The 10,696-nt window shown below is 39.7% G+C and overlaps 1 long non-coding RNA gene across 1 annotated transcript; it reads right to left on the bottom strand.

Annotated features, from left to right (window-relative positions):
- Nucleotides 1–252: 252 nt before the first annotated feature.
- LOC144329711 (uncharacterized) lies at nucleotides 253–7,414 on the bottom strand. The gene is made up of 2 exons (XR_013395309.1): nucleotides 7,100–7,414; nucleotides 253–2,103 (listed from the first exon to the last, which is right to left on the bottom strand). It is a non-coding gene; the product is annotated as an uncharacterized LOC144329711 (long non-coding RNA).
- Nucleotides 7,415–10,696: the final 3,282 nt, after the last annotated feature.

Genomic DNA, 10,696 nt, shown 5'->3' with positions numbered 1-10,696 from the left:
ACTTTTCCTCCCTCCATGCGTCTGTGGCGCTTTTCTTCCCTCCGTGCGTCTGTGGTGTTTCCTCCGTCCGTGCGTCTGTGGTGTTTTCTCCGTCTGTGGATCTGTGGCGTTTCCTCTGTGAGTCTGTGGCCTGTTTTCTCCGTCCACGCTGAAGGCCGTCACTTCTCTCTAGTCACCACTTACTGATCGCTCCCTGTTGGGGTCCGTGCCGGGGGTGGTGGAGAATGAAAGAACACACAAAAGACAAAGACACACAGAGAACATGGCGGCCGCGCTCAGAGCCTCCGCCTCACTTTATTTATACTCCACAAACCCCACGTCAGCAGAAAGAATGCAATGCAAAACAAACTTTCTTTTCCCAGATGTAACCTTCTACTCAGTTCTTTGTTTCTATGCTCTTCCTTATCTGCTCGCCTTCTTGGCGCCTACGGGAGTTCATTAAAAGTTCAATTGGAGATACTGTCCTTGAGCCCTATCTATTCTCAGCATACTGTTTTCAAAGGCCCCTGCATTTCCCCCCCTTTTTTTTTTGTTTTGCCTCAATCCTAAAAAGGTAGCCCATATTCGTTCTTGTGTTTTCTTTTGTTTTTGGAGGCGACGGAGGGAGCATCGAATCACCAAAAGAAGTAGACCCAATCCAAGTGCCCAAAGCAATATACTTCCAGAGATTGTAGAAATCCATATCTTCATCTGGGTCCATGGGTTAAAGCAAGGCGCTGACCCAGCTCCTGAAGGGTTACAGTTCCGGACAACACATGTAATTGTTGTCGAAATGCTTCGGAAATGTTCTGAGTGAGCTCTTGGATGTCCAAACTAATATTTTTATGGCCTACTAATAATTTTCGGATTACAGTCCAATTTTGAGAGATGTTAAAAGGCACAGGCATTACACAAAATTGAGTGGAGTTCTAATCACATTGTAATGTCATCCGAGTACTGAGTACAGTGAGCTGATCTCCAAGCCATGTCAATGCTTGCTCCATGTTGTCCAATCTTTCAGCAAGTTGAGAATCAATGTTTCGTTGTTGAAGCCATAACCGCTGAGATTGTTCGTGCCATTGCTGCATAAATTCAGCATTTTGTATGCTTTGACGAAGAGCGAGTCCTGCTATGGCTGCAGTGGAGATGATGGCGACAAGGCTCATCACCGAGGCAATTATAAGTCCAAGGGCACGGAGGGTTCGCTGGAGAGAAGTCCAAATATAAGTCTCAAGAGGTGATGCCCCCCATGGTCGCGTAAGGTTAACAGGTAGCCAAATTTCCTTACGAGCCCTGAGGATATAAATATCCTCAGTAAAATTGTGCCACCAGGAATGATTGAGGCAAGACAAAAATGTACACATATCTGTACAATTAACAGTCCCCGTAAGATTATCCCATGTCAAATTTCCTGCTAATAATAGGTGGGGCTTACGGACACAAGCAATAATATATCAGGAGGTATTCCGATATAACTGAATATGAAAGAAGTTATTCGGGTTAGAAAGATTAAGGGGCATATTCCCCACAAAAGTGCTAATGGCATCGCCTGCAACTAACAACTTCCAAAAATAACTCTGTACTTCAGGCCTCCTTCACGCCATACCAAGGTTTCATTACTGTTAGCAGCAATACTTTTATTTACCCAGTGTCATTTCAAAGGTATGTGACTAAATTTTGTTTGAAAATCACCGTGCACACTTCAATCAGTTATTTGCATCCCGTTGTATTCTAATAAAATCCGGGGTTTAGTTCCCCGACATTATTGTCACTCCAGCACCTCAATATTAGGAGAAACCTCTAGAATAGGACAAAAAAGTAAAGAACTAGGAATAGTTTCATTACTATATACAGTATGATTATATTAAAAACTTCTAGTTACAATAATAACAGTATTAGCAGCCACATGACTATGATTATAACGAACAGCCCAAGCTTCATGCAATTTTCGGAGACAATGAGGACTATTTCCCATACATATTGGAAGTCCTTCCACTCCAAATTGGTATGTGCTGATTATAATTGCTGTTTCCCGTTCTATGTTGTCCTTCTCCATATGGGGGATGGCATCCAAGTAATGTTATTGGTGAAAACCTTAATTTCCGCCTCCTCTCAGGCGACTCCCTGATACAAGGGTGGAAAGGGAATATAAGTCCAATATTCATACAAAGCCTCACTAAGAGAAATAAGTCTCCCACCGAGGCACATCTAACAAAGGAAGAAATGCATGCTGAATCCAGTTTTCTTTTCAACAGGGTTTCAATCATCTTGTAGGAAACCACTCAGGTCCACTCCCTGTAAGGACAAGAGCATAGCCCCGTCCCTGTTTTAGAACTTGCCCTTGAACATGCTTACCTTCTTCATTAGGATACCAAACCTTTAAACTGTCAGCAGGGACTATCACTGAGGGAGTTGAGGAAAGATGGGTTACGACAGCAGAGTCTTGCAATTGTCTCCATTGATTCAAAAAAATTAAGGTAAAAAGAACCTTCAAAATCTGGTTTCAAAATCTGGTTTCTGGGGGGCTCATTTCCCCCTTTTTGTTTTGTTTTAATAGTTAAGTTTTTAAAGTTAAATTTGTGCGCTCAATGATGGCTTGACCTTGACTGTTGCCCGGGATACCGGTGATATGTTGAATATTGTATTGCTGTAAGAAAACTTGTAATTTACGAGAGACATAGGCAGGGGCATTATTAGTTTTAAGTATGAGGAATGCCCATGATGGCGAAATAAGCTAAGAGATGAGTAATAACAGAAATGAGAAAAGGTATCAATGGTATGATGAACATACTTTAATCGTCTAAAAGAAGGGACACCTCGTGGATTAACCCCAGGATGGAAGGATGGAATGCTCAAAGGAGCACAGGAAGGACAAGCTCGAATAAGAGAACGAGCTTGTTTATGAGTTAAATGAAACCATCGTTGAAGGCCAGAACTATTAGTGTGATGTAGAGTATATTTTTGTTCTGCAGCATGTAGGTGGCCGATTAAAAGCAAATCAATCTGAGTATTACCATGAACTAATGGTCCAGAAAGTTGAGAATGAGAACGAAGATGAGTGATGAATAAAGGAGCTCGACGTTGGCTCAAAGTAAAGGATAACAAAGAAAAGAATTTCTGAAGAGAAGAAGTAGTACAAAGAGGTAAAGTGGCCTGAGAAATATAAGAAGTAACATAAACGGCGTATTGAGAATCACTAACAATGTTACAACCAGTAGTAGGGAAATCAAGTAAGACCATAAGAATAGCAAACAATTCTCCCTATTGCACCGAGGGATAAGGATAAACTGTAACTCAAGATTGATGAAGCTTCTTGCCAAGAATCAGAAGTTGCAAGAAGATAAGTGATCTGACTATGAGTGAATTGAGAGATAATTAAGGAAGGATCTCCTCCCCAAAGTTGTCGACAGTGATGCCGTCCTTTGATGATCACTTCAGCTAAACGATCGATATAAGTAGCCAAGCGTTTAGATATTTTATTGGACAAAAAGATCCATTTTAGTGGTCGACTAGTTTGATGAATCATTCCTGTGGGAGAAGGTAAAGTATGAAATAAACAAAAGGAAGGGCCTTTTGAAGTTGCTCTTCAACAGGCTGGAGTTCCTGTAAAGCCAAAGGAGTTAAATGCCGTGAGTTGTCCAAGTGACTGTCTCCTTCTAGAATAGAAAAAAGATGTTATAACTGATATGTTGGTATTCCTAAAACAGGACGCATCCAATTAATGTCTCCTAGAAGCTTTTGAAAATCATTTAATGTTTTTAAATGATCACGTCGAATTTGAATTTTTTGGGGTCGAATATTTTGTGCCCCCAAGGTATACCCTAAATATTGATAAGAAAATCCAGTTAAATTTTTTCTGTGGCAATATTAAGTGAGTAGAAAGAAAGCTGAGTTTGTAATGATACAAAAGCATCTTGCTGCTTTTCTCTGGTTTTAACTTTGTGGGATAAGGGCAGGATTAGGAAGACCAGGCTGTAAACTTTCCCTAGGTTTAATGTAAACATTTATAATTTTAAGACAAGACAAAGACAGGAATTCCATGCAGAAATACGTGGCTTTATATTCCTCTCGGCCATTTGTTTTTTGACTTACTCTTTTAGAGTCCTAAGTATTTCTTTAAATAATAGTCACTGTTTCACCTAAATAGGAGTGGTGGCTATGAGTTTAAAGGATTGTAGCCCATTTTGAACATCTTATTTTTGGCAGCTGAGGAAATATGAGGAATGTTTAAAAAAGCAGCAAATTGTTGTGAAAGATCTTGTTCCCAAAAATTAATATTGATAGGAACAATATAAAAATTAAAAAAAACACTTGACCTTGTTGACCTTTAGCACCGACACAGGTTAAAGGTTCTACGTCTTGATAAATCACAGAAGCAGCACCCAAGCCAGTGAGTATAACTGAAACTTGTCTTTTTTCCCATTGTATAGGCCACTAATTTAAACAAATAATAGACATATTCACCCCCGTATCAATTAACTCTTTTAAAACTATCCCATTAATGTGCAATGAACATAAAGGCTTTTGATTAGAAACTAAAGTTTCCCAAAAAACAGTTTTTTCTGTGCTACGAAACCCTCTCTATTGAGAATACGTTCCCCTGCCTCTAGGCGTATAAATTGTGAAACTTGTACCAAAATAAAAATTTTATTGGTAATATCATGTCCTTTTGGCAAAGGGCCACACACTCTAATAGCTAATTTATATACTCCTCTATTAGGAGACAAAGTATAAGGCTGAGTAATAGCTAAGTCAGCAGCGGCGCTCTGCTTAGTTGCTGCATAAAGCTGAGAAACTGGGGTAAGGTGTGGGATCCTTAAGGAGGACTTGAATTTATTCCTTAATGTTGTAGGCCATTGCTCACTGAATATTGTAGTAGACTTCTATTGTAATTGTTGGGGCCCCAAGCCTGTGGGCCCCGGCTCCCGTTTCCCAGGAGAGGAGACAGTAAATTTCCACTTTTATCAGTTTTGGAACGACATTTATTTGTCCAATGTCGACCTTTACCACAATATTTGTACACCTCTGAAGGCAGCTTTCTGCCTTGAGGGATAAAAGTGTTCAATTTTTATGACATTCTTTTTTTTGAAATGTCTAGGTTTACCACACTGCAAACAAACACCTTGTCTGTTATTTCCTTTTAAGGCTTTAGACAAAGCTCCAGCAAATAATTGAGCATCATAAATAGCCCCTCCAACACTAACACAAGTTTTAATATATTTATCTAAATTGGCCCCATTGCCTTTAACGATTTTAACAATTTTTAACAGTCAGCATAAGCATTTTTAAAAGACAATGTTTATAACACAATTTTTGAAGCAAGGCCAGCACCCACAATTTTGAAGACAGCATCCTGAAGACGGGCTACGAAATCTGAATATAGTTCATTTGTGCCCTGTAAAATCTTCACAGAGGAAAGGGAACATTTTCCTGTTATCTCTACCTTATTTCAGGTCCTTAAAAACAAAGTCTTGATTTGAGTAAAGGCAACATCATCTAAACCAGCCTGAGCATTAAGAGTAGCATATTGGTCCGTGCCTGTGAGTTGTTCCTCAGTGGGTCCAGGGGGATCACACATAACATTTTTTCTAGCCTATACATGTGCCTTGTTCATTTACCAGCTGTGCAATTGTAACCACTGAGAACGATCAAGAAAAGCCTTCCCCAAAGTCTTCCAGTCTATAGGAATTATCAAATTTTCTGATGAAAAATATCAAGAAGACCAAGGATAAAAGGAGATTGAGGTCCATAGTTAGAAATGGCAGCTTTCATTTCTTTTTAAAAATTTAATTTGTAAGGCATTAAATTGGACATTATTGCCACCATTTGAAAACTGAGCATTAGGAGCAAAAGAAGCACAAATAATTGGAAACAGATCCAGCTCCTTAAATTTTTTTTTTAATTAAAAGTATATATAATATATAATAATACTCATATCCCCAAATATAAAGAATCTCAACATATTAATAAGAAAAGGCAAATAACCCAACCAAAAGTAGCAGAACAAAGAAATGACAATAAACCTATATGTCTAACATAATTACTCACTAGGAAATATGTATATTAATACCAAATTGAGAATCATTACATACACAATACAATGGTTAAAATTTAAAAACACAGAAAATATCAAGAGGTAGTTAATGTATTAAGCAGCTCGAATATTCAACTTCTGTTTGGAGTGTAAATTGGTGGAACCTATGCACCCCTATAACATAACAATTTCCTAGCTGGGGTTATTAATACTATATTAATATTAATAGTTAATATTAATGTGTTTATTTATTGACTATTGAAATACTCATAATATTTTAACAAACAATAAGATATATATATACACTGGTTTTAACATATTAAACAAGTGTTTAGTATAAATTTAAAGTATGTCTGATGTGAACAGGGCTTCAACTTTGCCAAACAAAGGTAAAGATAAGGAAGCTGGGGGGTTGGAGGCACTGGAAAATCCTCTTTTAACAGGGCAGAAGGAAAAGAAACAGGGAAAGCTCGCAAAGGTGAATTAGAAGAATATATCTGTAATATTTGTTGAAGCATTTCCATAATACACTGTATGTCAGAATTTCCCTTAGAAGAAGGAAGAGCTGGCTTTTTCTCTTCTCCCCCTTTTGCTACCCCCCCATCCTCTGTTATCCTGGCACAAATGGGCTCCATTTCAGATTTATTTTATTTTTATTTTTTCCAAATCCTCAGATACCTTTCCTCCTGTGGCTACATTACCACACTCTGAATCAGTCTCAAGTAACTCTAATGTCTGAGTGATAGAGTCACACAAGGTCCACAATTTTAGAGGCATAATATCCCCTAACGGGAGAGCTCTAAGCAGAGTTTTTACTACCTGTAACCATTCTCTGCAATTCAGCTGCACTTTAGTCTGATACTGAAACCAGTAACAATGTTGTTCAACATGGGCAAACAATCACTTCAAAGTCTTTTTCTTTCACTTTTACTCCTATAGACAGCAACAGTCCTTGAAACAGCCGTAAATATTCTGAGGCCAGAGAGATGGAATTCCCCATAACGAAAGCTTAAGAAGGTTCCCCTTAACAATATCCGGGCCTTACCCGCCCCTAGGGGGTTCCCCTTCTTGTTCTCCCCTGCTCACCCGTGCTGACCCTGCTCGCTGCGCCACTTGTTGGGGTCCGTGCCGGGGGTGGTGGAGAATGAAAGAACACACAAAAGACAAAGACACACAGAGAACACGGCGGCCGCGCTCAGAGCCTCCGCCTCCCTTTATTTATACTCCATAAACCCCACGTCAGCAGAAAGAATGCAATGCAAAACAAACTTTCTTTTCCCAGATGTAACCTTCTACTCAGTTCTTTGTTTCTATGCTCTTCCTTATCTGCCCGCCTTCGTGGCGCCTACGGGAGTTCATTAAAAGTTCAATTGGAGATACTGTCCTTGAGCCCTATCTATTCTCAGCATACTGTTTTCAAAGGCCCCTGCAGCTCCCTGTGTGCTGAGCCTGTGTCAGGCGTGTGGCGTGTGTCACCTGTGTGGCAGGGGTTTGCGTGACACACAGGGACACACGCTTGGGGAGCTGCAGTGATGGGGTCATAGCCATGCAGCTCAGCCCTCGGTCTGAGGGTCTTGGTGCCCACCCAGCTCTTCCCGAAGCAGCCTCAGGGCAGATCCCAGCTCTGCTTTCTCTCCTCGAGATACCTCATGAAGTAAACTAAGCAAATCGAAAGTAGGAAACAGTTGTGAAATGAGGCCTGGTTTCAGGTGTGTGTGGTCATTTCTCTTTACATGTTTACTTCACATACCCCAAATGATATACTTTCCAGCTGGTATAACAATTAATTACCAGCCATTACTGGTACAAAATTCCAGGAAGGATATTTGAGGAGGGCATAGTCTCAAAAACATGCTTAATTTTCACAGTTGTGATTTGCATGATAAAGCTGTCAGGACTGTGACCTTCTTTTGTTATCTTATTTTTATTTTTAGACCCTTGGGAGGAAGTTATTTAGTGATTACTTATAATTGTGAAAATAATGTAATGATTACAGAATCTCATTAGAATAAATATTATATTTTCTGTTCCTTATGTCAATGAAATCATCTTAATCCAGGCCGATGTTGGCAGGAATTGTCACGTTTAAAATGGGTAAGATATTTATGTGATGTGACGACCTCCCGTATTGTCTCTGGAACATATCAGAACTTTCATTTCAATTCTCACTTGTTGACACCCTACCCTGTTTTGTAATTATTCTTGTTTGCATCAGAATTTTGAATCCACGTACCTGAGATGATACTTACATATGCATGTACGCATGCATGTGTGTGCATGTGTGTATGCGTGTGTATGTGCGTGTCCACGTGTCCATGTGCACGTGTATATGCATGTATGTGTGTGCATGTGTACGTGTGTATATGTATGTGTGTATATGAGTGTACGTGTATGTGCATATGCGTGTGTATGCATGTATGTGCGTATGTGTGCATGCATGTGCGCTCATGCACACACGTGTACATGTGCATGCACGTGTGCACGTGCATACACGTGTATGTGTGTATGTGTATGCACATATGTACACACGTGTGTACATGTATAGGTACGTGTATGCATGTGTATGCATCTGTGTGCACACAGATATACCTTTTCCTTTCATACAGGCTGTTTTGAGTATTGCTGTTAGGCAGTGACAATTTTCTGTTTCCTCAGTCAGAAAATGGGTAGCTCATCATTAATAAAGATGAGCATTCAACATCAGGAATAACTAAATACAAATGAAATTGTCATATTAAATAAATAAATTCCAAAACAAAGGCAATGTTCTGTACTATGTGTTCACATTGAACTTTCTTATAAAAATTGGTGTGAATGTTTCCCACTTATTGGAAATCACATGACTAGTTTAAGCCAAAACGTGGAATATTAATTAATTCTATTTTCAGATCACTTTTGCATATTTATGATTGATCTGTTCTGCTGTTCTGGAAGCTCTGAAAACCACTCTGTCTTACTCTAGCTGATGCCACGGTTGTGAGAATTCAGGGAAACAAGGTGTTTGCCAGTTTAAGTATTTTAGATCTCAAACTGCCTCTTTTCTGCATCATAAACCAGTCTTAAAGAAAGACATAGTGTGACTTGTAGTGGATTATGTCAGTTTTATTTTCTGTGGCTGAATCATCACTCTACATTGTGAATTAATGTTATTTTTCAGATCGTCTTCATAACACAGGGAGGTTCTCCAGTGTTGAGTGCAGGTTCAGTGAAAGTACTAACACTGTTACTACGGACTTAAACACACTTGTTTTCTGAGGTGATAACCTTGGAGTCAGGCATTCAGTGTCCGCCCATCTCTTGGTTCCGAGTTCTCGGTCCCCTCCCGCTCTCCTCCCCCTGTACCCTTACTACTGTCTTACCTTCTTTTTGACTCCTAGGCCCTCGGAAGATGGTGTGTTGGGGGCAGGTGCCTGCTGTGAAACTTTGATAACTTTGGGAGAGAACTTTTTCTTTGGAGCAAGACCCCTCTCAATAAACTTTCAGTAGCCTGAGTATCATCTGTTGTGTGAACTATTTGTGGAAAATGTTCAGCATTTTTCCTTGGATTTTGACTGATCTTTCTCCACCTGCCAGTTTCTTCTCAGTTTGCCATGTCTGTACCCTCACCAACCCGTTCCAGCCCTGGTTACGTGTAAAGTATTTGAAGCAGAGCTCTGCAGATGAGAGAGTGTGTGTCACCCCCCGAGTTCCCTTCCTGGCCTCTGAGTGTCGGTTGTGTTTTGTTCCGAGGGACAACTCTGAGGCTCCTGGCCCCTGTTTTGGAGCACCACACAGCAAAGTGGGTGTAAAATGAAAAATGGGTTTATGCTGTATTATTATAATTCATAGAGTAGATGATAAAAATGCTTGAATCTGAACAGCAGCTGAAAATGAGGACATGGTACCAGTTTGAATGTTGGACGACTTTCTTGAAAAAAGCTTTCATCAAATTTAGAAACTGTGCGTGTGCTGTTTTCTATTTCATACTTAGAATCTGTATAGTGTGTGTTGTATGAATGTGTTGTATGAGTGTGTTGTGTTGTATGTGAGTTGCATGGGTTGTATGTGTGTTGTATGTGCATATTGTGTTGAGTTGCACTTATTGTATGTTTGAGTGTTGTGTGCTGTATGAGTGTGTTGTGCGTGTATTTGTGAGTTGCATGCTTTGTATGTTGTATGAGTGTTGTGTGTTGTATGTGTGTATGTGTATGTCGTATATGAGTTGCATGTATTGTGTGTGATGTATGAGTGTTGTGTGTTGTATCAGTGTGTTGTACATGTGTTTATGTGTTGCATGTGTTGTGTGTTGTATGAGTGTTGTGTGTTGTGAGTGAATTGTACATGTATTTGTGTTGAGTTGCGTGTGTTGTGTGTATGTTGTATGTGTTATATGTTGTATGAGTGTGTTGTACGTGCATGCTGTGTTGTGCGTGAGTTGCATGTGTTGTATATGTTGTATGAGTGTATTGTATGTGTATGTTGTGTTGTGAGTTGCATGTATTGTGTGTACATTGTATGAGTGTTGTGTTGTACGAGTGTGTTGTACGTGCATGTTGTGTTGAACGTGAGTTGCATGTGTTGTACGTGAGCTGTATGAGTGTTGTATGTGTATGTTGTGAGTTGCATGTATTGTATGTATGTTGTATGAGTGTTGTGTGTGCATGTTGTGTTGTGAGTTACGTGTGTTGTGTGTTGTATGAGTGT

This window comes from Macaca mulatta, chromosome 7, assembly GCF_049350105.2.
Source record: "Macaca mulatta isolate MMU2019108-1 chromosome 7, T2T-MMU8v2.0, whole genome shotgun sequence".
Classification (NCBI taxonomy): Eukaryota; Metazoa; Chordata; class Mammalia; order Primates; family Cercopithecidae; genus Macaca; species Macaca mulatta.
Note: the sequence above shows the minus strand (reverse complement) of the source record. Positions and strands in the feature narration are given on the sequence as shown.